Source organism: Corylus avellana, chromosome 4, assembly GCF_965113065.1.
Source record: "Corylus avellana chromosome 4, dhCorAvel1.hap1.2, whole genome shotgun sequence".
Classification (NCBI taxonomy): Eukaryota; Viridiplantae; Streptophyta; class Magnoliopsida; order Fagales; family Betulaceae; genus Corylus; species Corylus avellana.
In genome coordinates, this window is record NC_142493.1 from 18796439 (window position 1) to 18814183 (window position 17745).

Genomic DNA, 17745 nt, shown 5'->3' on the forward strand with positions numbered 1-17745 from the left:
GAAGAATTGCTTAAAGAGGCAGACAAACCGCTTCATGATAAGACCAAACATAGCAAGCTAAGTGCTACTGTACATCTGTATAATTTGAAGTGTGTGGGTGGAGTTAGTAATACGATATTCTCGTGTTTCCTCGAGCTAATCAATCAGTTGCTGCCTGTAGATGATGGAGCTCTGCCAATGAATACATATGAGGCCAAACGGTTTCTAAGGGACATGGGACTCGGGTATGAGAAGATTCCGGCATGTCGCAATGATTGTATGTTCTTCTGGAAGGGCAATAAGGACTTAGATTCATGTGTCAAATGTGGTAAATCTAAGTGGAATGATGAAATTCATTTGGACGAGGATGGCCACCCCTTAACGTCGAGTAAGAGACGTCCGGTCAAGGTTTTGCGGTGGTTTCCCATCATACCACGACTACAGAGGCTTTTTATGTCCGAGCATACTGCATCCCATATGAGGTGGCATGCAGAAGGCCGCACTAAGGACGGCGTATTGAGGCATCCAGCCGCCGGCGAAGCATGGAAGTCATTTGACAATTTACATCCGGAGTTTGCAATGGACAGTAGGAACTTAAGACTTGGCCTAGCCTCGGATGGATTTAATCCTTTTGGGAACATGAGCACATCCCACAGTATTTGGCCTGTAATGCTTGTACCGTACAACCTGCCTCCTTGGATGTGCATGAAACAAACGTCTTTCATATTATTTCTGATTATTCTAGGCCCAAGTTTAGCTGGGATGGAGATAGATGTCTACATGCAACCGTTAATTGAAGAATTGCAGGAACTATGGAGTGTGGGGGTACGAACATTTGATGCCTCGTTGAAAAAGAATTTCATGCTCCGAGCACAGCTGATGTGGACAATTAATGACTTTCCGGCATACGCGGACTTGTCTGGGTGGTCTACAAGAGGTAGAAAGGCATGCCCTTGCTGTATGCATGCAACAAGGTCTAGACGGTTAAAACACGGAAAAAAGTTTTGCTTTATGGGGCATAAGCGATACTTACCCATGGATCATCCGTGGAGGCGGAATAAAAATACATTTGACGGTAACCAAGAATTAGAATGTGCCCCCGATGTGCCGGATGGAGATGAAATCCTAAAACAGTTAGAAGATATGGTATTTGGAGATGAGAGCGCCGGTAAGTCAGTTAACATTGAAAATTCACATGCAAAGAGGAAGAGGACTGATAATATATTGTGGAAGAAGAAAAGCATTTTTTTCCGTTTGCCATATTGGAAGGATAATTTATTGCGGCACAACCTTGATGTCATGCACATAGAGAAAAATGTGATGGACAATATAATCGGCACAATACTCGACATTAAGGGGAAAACGAAGGACAGCCTTCAAGCTCGTAAAGACTTGCAAGAAATGGGTTTGAGATCAGCACTTCATCCTTTCACAGATGATAATGGGAGAATCTATATGCCTCATGGAAGCTACACGATGTCGAAAGAGGATAAAACTAGTTTCCTAAAAGTGCTTCGAAATGTCAGGGTGCCAGACGGATATGCCTCGAATATTTCTAGATGTGCAAAACTTAAGGACCGGACGATAACAGGTTTGAAGAGTCATGACAATCACGTATTGATGCAACAACTTCTTCCGATTGCATTGCGTGGATCACTGCCTGGTAACGTGGTTAGACCGCTGGTTGAGATGTCTGCATTCTTCAGGGGCATATGTTCAACGGCGTTGACCCAAGAGGATATGGCCCGACTTGAGTCTGGCATCTATATCACTCTGTGTAAGATGGAACAGATATTTCCCCCCAGTTTTTTCACCAGCATGGTTCATGTTGTGGTGCATCTTGTTCGTGAATGCCGACTCGGTGGACCGGTACAGTATAGGTGGATGTATCCGGCAGAGAGGTAACATTTTCCCTAAAAGATTAAAACTAAAATTTCTTTGACATTTATTTATTTAAAAACAACTATTAGATGTAATAATTGACTAGTTTTGATATGTAGGAGTCTCGGGGTGTTCAAATCTAGTGTTCGCAATAAAGCGGCTCCTGAGGGCTGCATTGCGGAGGGCTACATAGCAACCGAGTTAGTGACGTTCTGTTCGATGTATTTAGAGAATGCACCGACATTTCACAATAGGCCGCAACGAAACCCGGATGGGCCTAAAGGGGCTGGAGCCCGAGTCGTCCTCGACCGACTCACGTTGACACAGATTCACAGTTACATTCTGTTTAACACGGATGACTTCCTCCAATTGCGGACATGAGTATTGTGTAATAAAGATATGTATGCTCATATCTCGCAACAACGTTCGTTGTGAATTAAGTTTAATTGATTTCATTTCAAAATATAGGATGCACAAGGATTCCATAATACAAACCACAAATGGGGGGCGAATGACGGACGATCAGTTGGAAACTCAACATTTTGACCAATTCTGCGATTGGTACCGTGACTACGTAAGACTAATGTCATGCACACCTACTGAATTTCATAATGTTTCCTCATTGCACTAATTACACTTCGTCGTTGTATATGACTCGTAGGTCGATTGTTCGGACGATCGACGCAGGAAGGATATGGGTGACAAACTAGTAATGCATTGTAGAGGGCCGATGGTTTCAGCAGTCCAATATAACAAATATGTGGTCAATGGCAAGTTTTTTCGTACTGTCGAACATGATATTGGAAAGCGGTCTCAGAATAGTGGCGTGTGTGTGCCGACTGTTGATGGCGAAACATACTATGGGAAGGTAACTCAAATACTCGAGGTGGAGTATTACGACAGGACAAAGTATGTTATGTTCAAGTGTGATTGGGCGGACACCACAAGGGACAGAGGATACAAGGTCGACGAGTATGGCATAACACTTGTCAACTTCAAAAATCTTGTCCATAAGGGGGAGCTGATTAGTGATGAACCGTATGTTCTAGTTTCCCAAGTGGAACAAGTTTTTTATGTCAAAGATGAAAGGAATCCAGATTGGGCTTGTGCGGTGAGGACTAAACCAAGAAACATATACGATGTTGGTCAGGGCCAAGCGCCTGATGATGATCATGCCAACTATCACGAGAGTGAGCCACTCACTTTAAATAATAATCAGTTGTGCGATCCGCATGATGACATCCAATATGTCCGACCCGGCTTTGCACCAATTGAGGCGTATGTCAAACGTTTTGAATTAAATATTGTACATTGATTGGTTTGTTATTTATTTGTACATTAATTGTCAATTTTTCTTACGACTTTGTGGTGAAGTTTGGTTACACTATGCACTATACACATAACTAATTGAGTGTGTGCTGTATTTTGCAGGTTGGAATGAGTGCTCGAGGGAAGTCAAGAGGGCGGAGGGCACAATCTTCTGGGTCAAGATTGCAGCATGACTTTACCGATAGTGAGGCGCAGGAAGCTGCTATGCTTCTTCAGCAGCAATCAGGGTATCGACCCATACTTCCACAACATGTGGAAGGGCATACACATGCGGGAGGCGACTATGACTACGACATTCCTGGCTCTTCGATTGATCATATCACGGCTTTTCTTGACCCATCCCGTCCGACGGGGCTTACCCAGCTAGGGTATCAGAGATATGAGCCTAATCCCCGCGACTCAAACGCATCCCCGCATATGCTATCCCCGCCACCCAGATTCACACAAATGGGTTTATTACCGAACGGCTATTTCGATCCGCCGTCACACAGCAGCACACCTGTGGATGATACTGAGGCACAGGCCGCTAATGACATGGATGATGGTACAGGTGGCGCGGACAATGAACAGCACAATGACCCTGCTTGGCCTGCATTGGAGATTGACGAGGTTCGCACGATAGGTATGTATGCATGCTAGTCCGAACCTTAAATATGCACATATTTACGCATGATGGTACATGTAGTTAATTACTATATCAATTTAAATAATATATGTGTGATCATTTGTGTGTTAATATATACTTCATCATTGCAGATAGCGAGAACAACTTTGAAGTGTTGATCGTAAGTGACTCGCATAAGTTGTGGGACATTCCCGAAGGAAAAAGGGTCGTTATGGAGTATAATGGGGCGTGGCAGCCTGTAGGACAAAGCGGCAAAAAGTTTAGACAGATGACTGGCAAAGCGTGCAAGGCCGGGACCTTTATTAGGCTATCCGACAACTGGGATGATGTACCAGAACAATGCAAGGAGGATTTGTTTCAGTCTTTGATGGTAAGTGTAGATTAGGTGTTATTAACTAATTTATGATATGTACCACTTCTATATTAAATTTATTTTAGGCAATAAGCGTTTTAATACCCTAGTTTTTAATTGATGCAGCGTTACTTTTACATCATGCCTGGGTCGGATATGACGGCAATTAAGAAGGACGCTTTCAGGGACATGGGCGAGAAGCAGAAGCTTTTGAGGCACAATTTAAGAAAGAAGCTCAGGATTCAGAGCGACGACACTCCTGGGACAGTGTCGGCAAGGATGGCCCAGACCATTTCAAAGTACAACCCCGCAGACGTTGAAATATTGTTGGGAAAATGGTGCGATCCCGCTTATCAAGTAAGTCACTTAAAAATATTTGTGTTTTGTTAGTTAAAATTGTTCGATGGTTTAGTTATTAATAACGTACATATGTTGTGTTCGTAGGCTCTCTGTGCGCACATGAAAGAGATACGAGCACAAAATCAAATACCACACTACATCGGCTCGAAGAGCCTTGCAAGGCTGGCACATGAGGAAGTATTATTCTAACTGACCATAACATATTTATATATTTCATATATTTCGTACTATATATATATATATATATATATATAACATATATTTCATTGGTGGTTTGAACTTATTGCGGATGCTTAGTACGGGCAAGTCTCCTACGCGAGCGAAAACTTATATCAAGAGCCATAAAAAGGCAGATGGTAGCTGCCCAAATCCGGTAGTCGCAGCGAGGATTGTAAGTTGCAGACACCTTCTTATGAATGTTTATTTATGTAATAATTAACTTTTTGAGTCTTCAAAATTATATATATAACAATGATCGTGTACAGGCTCGAATGGAAGAGTTATTGGAGAATGACCCTGCGGAACAGGTAGAAGGGCCACATGGGACGATAAGGTGGACACCGGATGATGCTTATGCTCAGGCGCACGACAATAAGCCTGAGTATGCAGGTCGTGTCCGAGGGGTAAGTAAGAATATTTTGCCTGCGCGCGGCACAATCCACTCATATTATACACCATCCCAAACACGGTCGCAGAACCGTGGTGGTCTAATGGTCTCGCGTGAAGAATTCGAAAGAGCCATTGAAGCCGAGAGGGAGAAGCACAGAGAGCAAATGGATGCGAGGCTAGGGCAGCAGAGTGAGGAGATTACTGCGGCGGTGACCGCGCGGGTGACTCAGCAGGTGACTCAGCAGATGGCTGAGCAGATGTCTGCTCAGATGGCTGCTCAGATGGCGGCGCATGAGGAGCGGATTCGTAGCCTTGAGGGGTCGAGACGTGTGGGGTCGGAGCCGGAGGTGACGACGATCAGGAATCTGCAAGATGCAGAGTCACTTGCCCGAGTGATTGCGAGATCCTCAGTTGATAGTCGATCAGGTAACAATATATTTTTTTTATTTCTATTTGAGTAACACGATTATTTTACGAGATGAATATCATTTTAAGGGCAAGTAATTTTGTTTGGTAAATAAACTTTGTTCGTATCTAACACAATTGTATATAACACAATTGCAACGTAATATATATGCATGTGTAGATGACGTAAGAGTAGAAGCTGAGGACGATGATCACAATGAAATCCAACACAAGACGCCGGTTGGACAGAAGTCTCGTTTGTCTCAACATTATACCCGTCGTTTAGGCACCCCGTAAGTATATATATATATATATATATATTTAACTCAAAATAATTTACTATATCTGCATAGTTAGTAAGTTTATATTTGTTGAAGACACCTCATTAAATAAATGTATATGTGTTTATGTATGTCGTGCAAATATATGCATAGGTCGTCCAAATATGTATGTCGATATTGTGTATGTGACAATTATTCGATTGTTTTCTCACTTACTTGGACATTGCTTACCTATAAGGAGTTGATAATATTATATCACAAATGTCAATTAACTAACTAATTGATTGCTTGTTTTATTATTTGCAGTTAGTGCGGAGATGTCGGGAGATAATGGTCATGATGTTCACTCGGCTATGGTCGGAGTAGTGTATAACCTTACATGTATATTTGTATAACGTTGCACATTTGCAGTTAGTCTTTTGGATTTTGTATTTGTGTATAATCTTAGTTGTAGTGTTTGGTTAGTGTTGGATTAATTATGGTAGTTGGATTGTGGTAGATCGACTATATTTGATGTTGGATTGTGGCTATATATACTTGATGTTGGATTGTGGCTATATATACTTGATGTTGGATTGTGGATTGTGGCTATATATACTTGATGTTGGATTGATTGTGGCTATTGTATTTGGATTGTGGATGTTGGATTGATCGAATATTGGATTTTGGATTGTGGATGTTGGATTGATCGAATATTGGATTTTGGATTGTGGATGTTGGATTGATCGTATATTAGGTAACGAGCGGAAAAAATTTAAAAAAAAAAAAAATTTTCCCTGTCAAATTTGGTAACGTGGCATACTAAGCCACGTTAGCATTTGGTAACGTGGCATAGTGTGCCACGTTACCAAATGGTAACGTGGCACCACGTTACCATTTGGTAACGTGGCATACTAAGCCACGTTACCAAATGGTAACGTGGCAACACGTTACAAAAGAGTAACGTGGCAACACGTTACCAAATTGTAACGTGTTACCACGTTACCATTTTTTTTAACGTGTCAGAACCTAACACGTTACCAAATGGTAACGTGTCAGAGTCTGGCACGTTACTAAAGTTCCAGTAGCTACGTCCAATTTCACCACCTGTCAAACACGTTACCATTTACACGTTACTACACTTTAGTAACGTGTAAACACCATATACACGTTACTAATGGTCCGTTGCAAAAAAATTTGATTCTTGTAGTGAACGTTTCATTAATCTTTTTCTTCTCTATCTGCTTCCACTCTTTTCTTTCTCTTTCATATTATATTATTTTATATTTTATATAAAAGTCTACATGTAAAGATCTCTCGGCCAACATTGGCCTTTCATATATAACACTTTTGTTCATAGTTTACAGGCCCATAATTTCTTAATTTGTTGTTGAGATGTGTGAGGCGAACAAAACCCATTAATTAAGTATGCTAGCTCGTAAAACTATTTTGTAGAATTACTATAATATATTTTAGGGTTAGTCCTCCTAGCTCGTAAAACTATTTTGTAGAATTACTATAATATATTTTAGGGTTAGTCCTCCCCCTCTCTTGAATGCTTCAATGACCAGTGGTGACTGTGAGCGAAATTCGATTGCAAAAGACAAATGTTTCAGTAAACTTTTCTAGTAAATAATATCTACCTAGAATTAGAATAACACCATTAGGAACTGTAATATTTTTCATTGCAAAACTATAATATGATTGATGCTAAAAAACACCAAAAAGAACTGTAGCATTTTTCATTGCAAAACTATAATACCATTGATGCCAAAAAGTATGCCAACCACTACCGGCCAGCAACATAGCTAGCATACAGCAATATATATAAGTTTTAGAGTTGATTAACTATGATGGTTTGCTGTTGTTCTTGAATGCGTCTTGATCAAAATATATACATAGAGAAAGAGAGAGAGAGAGAGTTATAGAGAACGCACGACACAAAAACAATGTAAGCGAAACATGGCGATGGCTCTTAATTAATTTAGACAACAATTCATTATCATTCCAAAGACATGATAAATGCAAAAACGTTAATGTTTTTCTAATGTAGTAAATGAAAAATGACACCATAGCTAGGGTTGAAAATCCGACAACAATTCATTTCATTCCAAAGACATGATAAATGCTAAAACGTTAATGTTTTTCTAATATAGTAAATGAAAAATGACACCATAGCTAAGGGTGAAAATCCGACAACAATTCATTTAATTCCAAAGACATGATAAATGCTAAAACGTTAATGTTTTTTCTAATATAGTAAAGGAAAGATGACACCATAGCTAGGGGTGTAAATCCAACGGGTTATAACCGGCCACTAATTATTGGTAACTGGTCATACCGGTCTGGTTATCGGTTTTTACATTTTCAAACACTCAGTTATAACCGGTAACCATGTATATATATATATATATATTCATATTTTAAAAACGTAAAACGACTTGGTTTCGTTTACTTTAAGGCTTTCTTTTTTTTAACAACCACAACAAAGCCTAGCTTATTTGCCAAAAAAGCCCTAATTATTTTTAAAAAAATGACCAAAAACTATTAAATTAAGCCAAAAAAGTAGGCCCAATACTCTAAATAGGCTCAAAATACCCAATTTATTAAAGGCCCGGTTACTGGTCCGGATAACCGATAACTAGCCGGTATTACTTAACCGAGTAACCGGTGCGGCCAGTTTTCTAAATTGACCAATCAGCGACCCGGTTCCGATTAGCGGTTTTAACCAATAACCGCTAACCGAAACCGTGTTTTCACCCCTAACCCTAGCCACCAAATTTAAAAGGCATTAAATTACTACTTTTCCTAAAAGGTTAAGCTGATAGGAGGGGTAAATTATAACAATTCATTATCATTCCAAAGACATGATAAATGCAAAAACGTTGATGTTTTTTTTTTTTTTTTTTTTTCTAATATAGTAAATGGAAAATGACATCGTAGCCTATTTTGTGAAAAAGTATGTTAATTAACAAGATAATCAAATGATGAGACTTGTAAAACCATGCATGTAAAAGACATATAAGATTAATTGCATCGTATGACAAGGTACACTGGTACGTGCGAGATAATGGCTATGGGCCTAATATACATGTTAATTTTATGGTCAAATGTATGTGTGTTTATATGGGCGTTGGATCTAATGGTTTTTTGTGACCGGCGCAGCCGTGTTTAATTTGTTGGTCACTATAGGACATACCTCATTAGTAGCGTGGGTCACCTGAGGTCGGACTCGGTTAGGCTGCTAGTATGGACGTTAACGTACAATATCCGGGGTACTAGTATTGTATTACAAGTCTCTCAGGACAACGCCAACCCTGTTCGGAATGGGTAATATCTTGGATAAACCATATAGTTTGAACTATGACATAATTCTCATATTACAACATATACTATATCTATATTGCATCCATGATAAATTGTCACCTTGTAATGCTGCATGTGATTTATAAACAACTGAGTTCACCATTTAATAACAGAAACATTATGTGCATTTTGAGAAAAATAACAAATGTGGTTTAGAAATGACAAAGAGCTACTCAAAAACATGAGTTACTCCAGCCGTATCTTTCTTCTATATATTGAGAAAAATATTAAAGGAAAGACATCACCTACAACGGTACAATTTGTTCCATAAAGGAAACTCCTTGACTATGCAACAGTAATATTAGATCCTATAGGAAAGTTCATAATACAAAGGGAAATATATTTTCTTGCAGCAGGTTCTCACATCCATAGTAGCATTAATGCCTTCAACGGTAACTTTAGCATATATAGAAATATCTTCACACATCCACACCTGTAATGGCATAGCTACACCATATACCATATAGAATATGTTCTTGTCTAGGTCCACATGGAAAGTCTTCAACGGTACTAGGAATATATAGGAATATTTTCTTGTCTTGGTCCACATGGAAAGTCTTCAACGGTACTAGGAATATATAGGAATATCTTCTCTACTAATGAGAGCCAATGGTAATATGTTTTCCTAAACCAATCTCTTCTCCATAATTTTTGGTGAAGCTCAATGGGTAGTGGATTCTATTAATTCTTTTGCTTTATCACTCCCCCTCAAGCTGGAGGGCGGCGGAGGCAGAACTCCAAGCTTGATTCGAAGAGTATGAAAGTGATCTTTAGAGAGCGCCTTGGTGAGAATATCTGCAACCTGTAAAGCGGAGGGAACATAGCGGGTAATAAGAGTACCAGCAGCAACTTTTTCGCGAACATAGTGAACATCAAGTTCAATATGTTTGGTGCGAGCATGAAAAACAGGATTCACTGTCATATGAAGGGCACTAATATTGTCACAGAATAATGTAGGGGGAAGGTGCAGTGTAAGACCGATATCACGAAGCAAATAAGTTATCCAAGTGAGTTCAGCTGCAGTAGAGGCCATGGCTCGATATTCAGCTTTAGCACTAGACCGACAAACTGTGGGCTGTTTCTTGGAAGTCCATGAGATACAATTTGAGCCCAAATAAATAGAATAGCCAGTTGTAGATCGTCGTGTGTCAGGGCACCCCGCCCAATCAGCATCAGAAAAACCATAGAGATTAAGGGATGAGCGGGATAAGAGTCTAATTCCATAATGTAGCGTACCTTGGAGATAACGCAAGATGCGTTTAACAGCTTGAAGATGAGACAATCCAGGTTGATGCATAAATTGACAGACAAGATTCACAGCATGTGTGAGATCAGGTCGAGTCAAGGTGAGATATTGTAAGGCACCAACAAGACTACGAAAATATGTAGCATTAACGAGAGAGTCATCCTTACTATGCAGCTTTAGTTTTTGAGCAAGAGGAGTGCCAATAGGGTTACAACTAGACATGGATGCCTTGGAAAGAATGTCACGGGCATACTTTTGTTGGGAGAGAAATAGGCCACCCGAAAAACGAATAACTTCAATGCCCAAGAAAAAATGTAGAGGTCCTAAGTCTTTCATGCAAAATTCTGTACTTAGCTGAGAAATGATGTTAATCAAAAGAGAAGATCGATTACTAGTAACAATAATATCATCAACATAAACCAAAAGAAGAATGAGAGCATTATGAGTCCGAAAAATAAATAGAGATGAATCAGCTCGACTACAAGTGAAACCAAGATGTAACAAAAAAGAGCTAAATCGATCAAACCAAGCACGAGGTGCTTGTTTGAGTCCATAAATAGCCTTGCGAAGGCGACAAACATGAGTTGGAAAAGTAGGATTGGAAAATCCAGGGGGTTGCTCCATGTAGACAACCTCTTTAAGATGGCCATGCAAGAAAGCATTTTTAACATCCAATTGGCGAATGGGCCAACCATGAGTAATAGCTAGAGATAGGACAAGTCGTATAGTAGTTGGCTTAATAACAGGACTAAAGGTTTCAGTAAAATCTATACCTTCCAATTGACTGTAACCTTTGGCAACCAACCTGGCTTTAAAGCGCTCAACGGAGCCATCAGATTTGAGTTTAGTTTTGAAGACCCATCGGGAGCCCACGATATTCATAGAATCATTACGAGGAACAAGATCCCAGGTGTGTTGGTGATGAAGAGCAGTTAGCTCCTTTCGCATAGCTTGGAGCCAATGAGGACTTTGTAGAGCTGAAGAGAGATTACGAGGCTCCAAGGGAGATGATGAGCATGAACTGATTAAGCCAAGGTGTGTACGGGCTTTACGCCGAGTGATCATCGGATGAACATTGAGAGATGAGGAGCTGCTAGTGCATGATTTCACGGGAAGTTGAGGCAAATCAATGTATAATTTGCCCGGGTGAACAGAGATCGATAGGGAGCACTGGAGTGTTGTTTGAGGAAGTGTCCATAGAAGAGCAATTAAGCTGAGAACTTTCAGGTGAGGAGACAATGGGAACATCATTGCTGTTAGCTGTGTTGGCGGTTGGAGCGTTCTGGGTGGTGTCATTTGGTGGACTGCTACACGAGTCTAAGACCCCTCTAGCTGGCGAATGGCTTGGGTCATCATGGGATAAATCACGCACTAGAGATGGAGCATTCTCGTTGTTGCAAACATGAACAATTGTGGAGTCCATGGGCTGTTGAAAAATGAAAGAAGAGGCTCCATGTGTTGGTGAAGAGACAACTTCCATTTGTGGTGTAATGTCACCATGAGATTGCCCAGAGATGTCCACCAAGAGTCCAGGAGAAGAAGACTGGAAAAATCCATCTGCAAATTCTGAAAATGTAGAAAAAAATACTATTTTGTTGTGCAGAAGAAAACAACAATTTTGGGTCAGCATAAGGAAATATTTTTTCATCAAAAATAACATGGCGAGATAAATAGACTCTCTTCGAGGGTGGATGAAGACATCTATAACCTTTATGCATAGGACTATAACCAAGGAACACACAAGGATAGGATTTGGGGGCAAACTTGTTCTTGGCATAGTCACGTAAATAAGGAAAACACCTACATCCAAAAACCTTTAGTGAGTTATAATCAGGATGAGTTCCATGTAATTTAAAAAATGGTGTCTCCATTTTAAGAACTGAGGATGGTAGCCGATTAATGAGATATACAGCAGTCATGAAAGCATCAACCCAGAAATGCTTGGGTAACTGAGCATGAAAAAGCATTGTCAGTCCTGTTTCGACAATGTGCCTGTGCTTTCGTTCGGCAACGCCATTTTGCTCGGGTGTTCCTGGACAAGAGACATGTCGGATAATACCATTTGTTTCTAAATGAGATAAAAAATCATTTAATTCAAATTCACCACCTCCATCACACTGAAAAATTTTAATTTTGGACCTTAACTGATTTTCCACCATACGTTGAAAAATGAGAAAGGTGTTGAAAAAATCAGATTTTTTTTTCAATGGATATAGCCAGGTATATCTAGTATGATCATCAACAAAAATCACATAATATTTGTAATTTTGGACAGAGGCAACAGGGGCAGGTCCCCATAAATCACAGTGAATTTTTGTTAAAGGAGCAGATTCAATTTTATTATGCAAAGGAAAAGGAAGACGACAACTTTTACCCATTTGACAACTACTACATATAGTTTGAGATTTTAACCAACTACAGACATTAATGATTTGTTTAGAAGCTAAATTCTGTAAAAGCTCGGAATGAGGATGACCAAGTCTTTGGTGCCAAAGAGGCTCGGGTGTTTTTCCAGATTTTATTGCTGCCAAAGCTATAATTGCTCCCCCTTCATGAAGTGCATATAAGCCACCTTGCTTACGTCCCGTTGCTAGGATTAGCCCCGTGATTCTGTCCTTGATCTTAAAACCAGAAGAAAAGAATTCAATAGCACAAGAGAGATCTTTAGTTAATTTACTAACAGAAATTAAATTTTTCTTAATATCAGGCACTACGAGCACATCTTGAAGTTCTAATTTTCCATGAGAAGAATCTAATATAGTATTACCAATATGACAAATAGGCAACAATGAACCATCCCCAACCATCACGTGATCATTACCGGTGTAAGATTGAGGATCATGAAGATTACCTGGATCAGAGGACATGTGAGAATTTGCTCCGGTGTCGGTATACCAATTTGGATCAGAATCCTGTGGGTTAGATACCGTAGTAGCAGCAAAGGCTTGAGAGAGATTGTCAGTTGTATCATAGGAATAATCATACCGATACCAACACTTTACCGCAATATGTCCAGTGCGTCCACAAATTTGGCATTGAGGAGTTGAGTGTGAATGTGATTGTTGTTGATTTGGTCGTGAAAAATCTAACTGAGGTGACTGGTCTTTTTGTTGCACAGAACGACCAAAAATATTGTTGTTGGAAAAAGGTGCATATCGTTGATTTGTTCCACGAGCAATCCCACGACCATACTGAATGGAAGCTTGATTTGTTGGAGCAAATCCACGTCCTCTGGAGTTGAAAGAGAATCCTTGATTTTTGCCTCGATTCGATCCACGACCCCTTCCACCATTTCGTTGACCAAAAAATGCAAGATTGAGATTTGGATTAAATCTCTCTTTTTCTTCATTTGTCACAGAACCATATCTCATGTCATAGCCTTGTAACGCTATGACAAATTGACTAAATGTGGGAAACGGTGGTTTAGACAGCATGGTTGTGACAAATACATCATATTTTTTGCCAAGACAATGAGACAGTTGCACAGTCTTGTCTTCATCAGAAATTGGTTTCTGTATGGCTGCAAGATTATCACAAATAGATTTAAAATGAGTGAGATAATTACCTAAGGAGGTTGACTCTGGTTTGGGCATCTGAAGTTCGCGTTTTAACTGAACTTCTCTTTCTTTGGTTCCTTGAAGATAGGTTTCTTTGAGACAACACCACACTTCATATGCAGTATTTTGGCCAATAATGTGCCCAAGAGCTTCTTCTGACAATGTTCCTGTAATCCAACTGCGTAGCAGTAAATCTGTGGATTGCCATTCTTCATACTCAGGATTGGGCACCTCCTTATTTGACTCATCTGTTGTTGTTGCCTTAGGCGGACCATGAGTAAGATGGTTCATCAATTTGAGATTTTGAATTAATGGAAGAATGGTCATTCGCCATACAAGATAATTTTTGGAGTTGAGTTTAGGTGGGACTGTTGTGATAAGGTTATGCAGGTTGGACATAGAGAGGGTGAAGGATGTTGATGATTGAGCCATTTGTCTAAAGGTGTAAAAGGCTTCAAGGCTCTGATACCATGAGAAAAATAACAAATGTGGTTTAGAAATGACAAAGAGCTACTCAAAAACATGAGTTACTCCAGCCGTATCTTTCTTCTATATATTGAGAAAAATATTAAAGGAAAGACATCACCTACAACGGTACAATTTGTTCCATAAAGGAAACTCCTTGACTATGCAACAGTAATATTAGATCCTATAGGAAAGTTCATAATACAAAGGGAAATATATTTTCTTGCAGTAGGTTCTCACATCCATAGTAGCATTAATGCCTTCAACGGTAACTTTAGCATATATAGAAATATCTTCACACATCCACACCTGTAATGGCATAGCTACACCATATACCATATAGAATATGTTCTTGTCTAGGTCCACATGGAAAGTCTTCAACGGTACTAGGAATATATAGGAATATTTTCTTGTCTTGGTCCACATGGAAAGTCTTCAACGGTACTAGGAATATATAGGAATATCTTCTCTACTAATGAGAGCCAACGGTAATATTTTTTCCTAAACCAATCTCTTCTCCATAATTTTTGGTGAAGCTCAATGGGTAGTGGATTCTATTAATTCTTTTGCTTTATCACATTTATATTCATTAAGTCGTCGGACTTAACCTTGTATTTTTTTCCTCTTTTCTCCCCATACTTATATCTGTTCTGTTATAGATAGTTTAGCAGAAGATGAATACAATGAAGTATTCGATTGTTGTGCAGGACTGCATCCGGATGATGCTTGAAGATTTATTGTGAGATTAGTCGGATGCTTATGGTAACTAGTACTTTTGGGTGATGCTGTAGACTTAAGAGTTTTGATGCATGCTTATATATTGAGGCACAACATGAATCCCTTGTAACGATGATATGTATAGTATGATTTCAACTACTGTGATGATTCTTGGTAGATGCTCTGATTGTAATGATTAATGTTGATAGAATTTTAATGTTTTCGCAGCTTAGTATCCTTTTTTTGAGGAGTAGAGATCCCTGAGTCTTGTTCCTCGTGGGATAAGGCCAGGGGACAAACAGTAAAGTTAATTACAAATTAATTAATTTTCGGGGCATTATAGATGGTATGAGACATTTGGCTATTCGAACCATTGGAATTGATGTGTTAAGTATTAGGTGATGATTTATTAGAGCATTTGGCTTCGCAGACTATAGGAACTGATGTATTAGGTGTTAATTAGGAGATGATCTAGCAAAGTTGAGGATGGATTAAATATATACAAGGGATACAGAGTTTTGATATCTAATGATGTTGAGGATGTTTGACTTGAGGATTTTAGGAATTTGATATGATATTGTAGTCAGGACTAAAACCGCTTTGATGATGCAACTATGGATATAAGGAATAGTCTGCACTAGGATAGTTAGATATAAGTCTTAAGCATAGATCTAAATTGCTTGTATTCTTTTCCTCTTTTCCCCATAAGTATATTTGTACTGTTATAGATAGTGAAAAATCTAATAGACTCAAATCTACACCTAGAAGAGGCTTCAATATGTGTTGAAGAGGGTTAAAAATTTTAAGCATGCAACAATTCAACAAATATATATAAAAGCTGTAAATCAAGGAAACGCATATATTTTTATGAAAAAGAAACCTTTTAGAAAATTCTCTAAAAGTAAAACTTCTCTAGAGTAGTCAAACCCAGGAATCACTCACATAGAATTACGAGAAATTTTACTCTGTCTATCTTTCTTCTTTTCCCTTGTAGAGAAACAAAGAACAATACTCATGAAGCATTGCTAAAAAAAACATCTGAGCTTCACACAATGCTACTCACAATATTACACCTAACACTAAACTAATCCAAAGTTACAAACTAATTATGATTGCATATGAGCAATGATGATCCATTTAATTAAATCCTATCCTGTGATGGTTAATCAAAACATGGGGGCCCTTAAAGGGGCTCCTTTCCTCAGTTTCCTCCTCTTGGATAACGATAGTGCAAGGTATTTTCTGTCTCCAATTGTTACATTCTCTTGGTCTTCAGTCTGATTACTATATATGGCTAAAACCTGTCAACAATTATGAGAAAGATGATAAGCAGATTGGTGCTTAGTTTTTAAAAGACTTGGTAATTTTACAGATCTCGAGAATTCAGAAACTTATGACTCTCTGTAGCAGTCAATATCATTTTTAGCACTGAATTTATGACTCTCAAACCGAAAAAGAAAAAGAAAAGGATATTTTTAAGTAATTAAACAGAAATAATGTACTAAATGGATCCTATCCAGCTCCCCATGTAGTATACAATTTGAAATCAACCTTTTTTCACTTCTCTGCCTGTTATGTCTGACTTTCACAATACTAGGCGAATAAACTTGAAGATAAATGCAGATTTTGTTAGAATATATTGAATGAGATTACTGGTTATCTCAAAAGCTTAAGATGATAGAAAGAGGTAAATTTAATCATTTAATCAACACTTTAACACTCACTCTCACATGTGAGCTCAAACTCCCTTTTAATAGGTGATGCCAACACGTAAAATATATAATTGAAATAGGGGTGAATTTGACAGTGTCAAGATTTGAAGGTTTGATCCTAAGACTTTTGGCTCTGATATCAGGTTACCATTTTAAATTACTAGTTATCCTAAAAGCTTAAGCTATTAGGAAAATGTAAATTTAATTATTTAATTAACACTTTAACACATCCCTCATGTGTGTGCTCAAACTCTCTTTTAATAGGTGAGGCCCAACACGTAGAATATTTAATTGAAATAGGGATGAATTTGACGGATTCAAGGTTCGAAGGTTCGATTCTAAGACCTTTGGCTCTGATATTATGTTACTACGTTAAATTACCAATTATCTCAAAAGTTTAAACTAATAGGAAGATGTAAATTTAATCGTTTAATGAACACTATAACAGATTTAGTGAGTAAAGAGTTGAAACCATGCTATCATGTTGCCAAATTTTTATCCCTCCCATCGAGTTAAAAACAATAAGAAAGAGAAAGATGAGAAATTGACCTTGCATGCTGTACTGCAATATATATTATCTTGCAGACTCCTATCACAGGTGACGCACCTATATTGATCCCTCAAGTTGTTCTTCTGCTGCTGTTGTTGGTAAGGTCTTTGTTTCAAGAACACCACTGTGGCTTTATTCGTATAATATGTCTGTCAACAAAAAACTGCACAAAATAAGTGGCTGCCTGTATATTAATTGTGTATATGTATTGACAGATTTGGTGTTAATGCTACATAAATTATCACGTTCCTGCAATGGTTGTCTGGTTTTTTATGTGTGCGTAGGTATATTTACGCCAGCTAGCATCAACTCCATAAACCATAATAAAGAAA

General features: G+C 38.7%; 1 pseudogene; it reads left to right on the plus strand.

Moving 5' to 3' along the window:
• On the plus strand, positions 1 to 6216 carry LOC148586409 (uncharacterized; annotated as a pseudogene).
• Positions 6217 to 17745: the final 11529 nt, after the last annotated feature.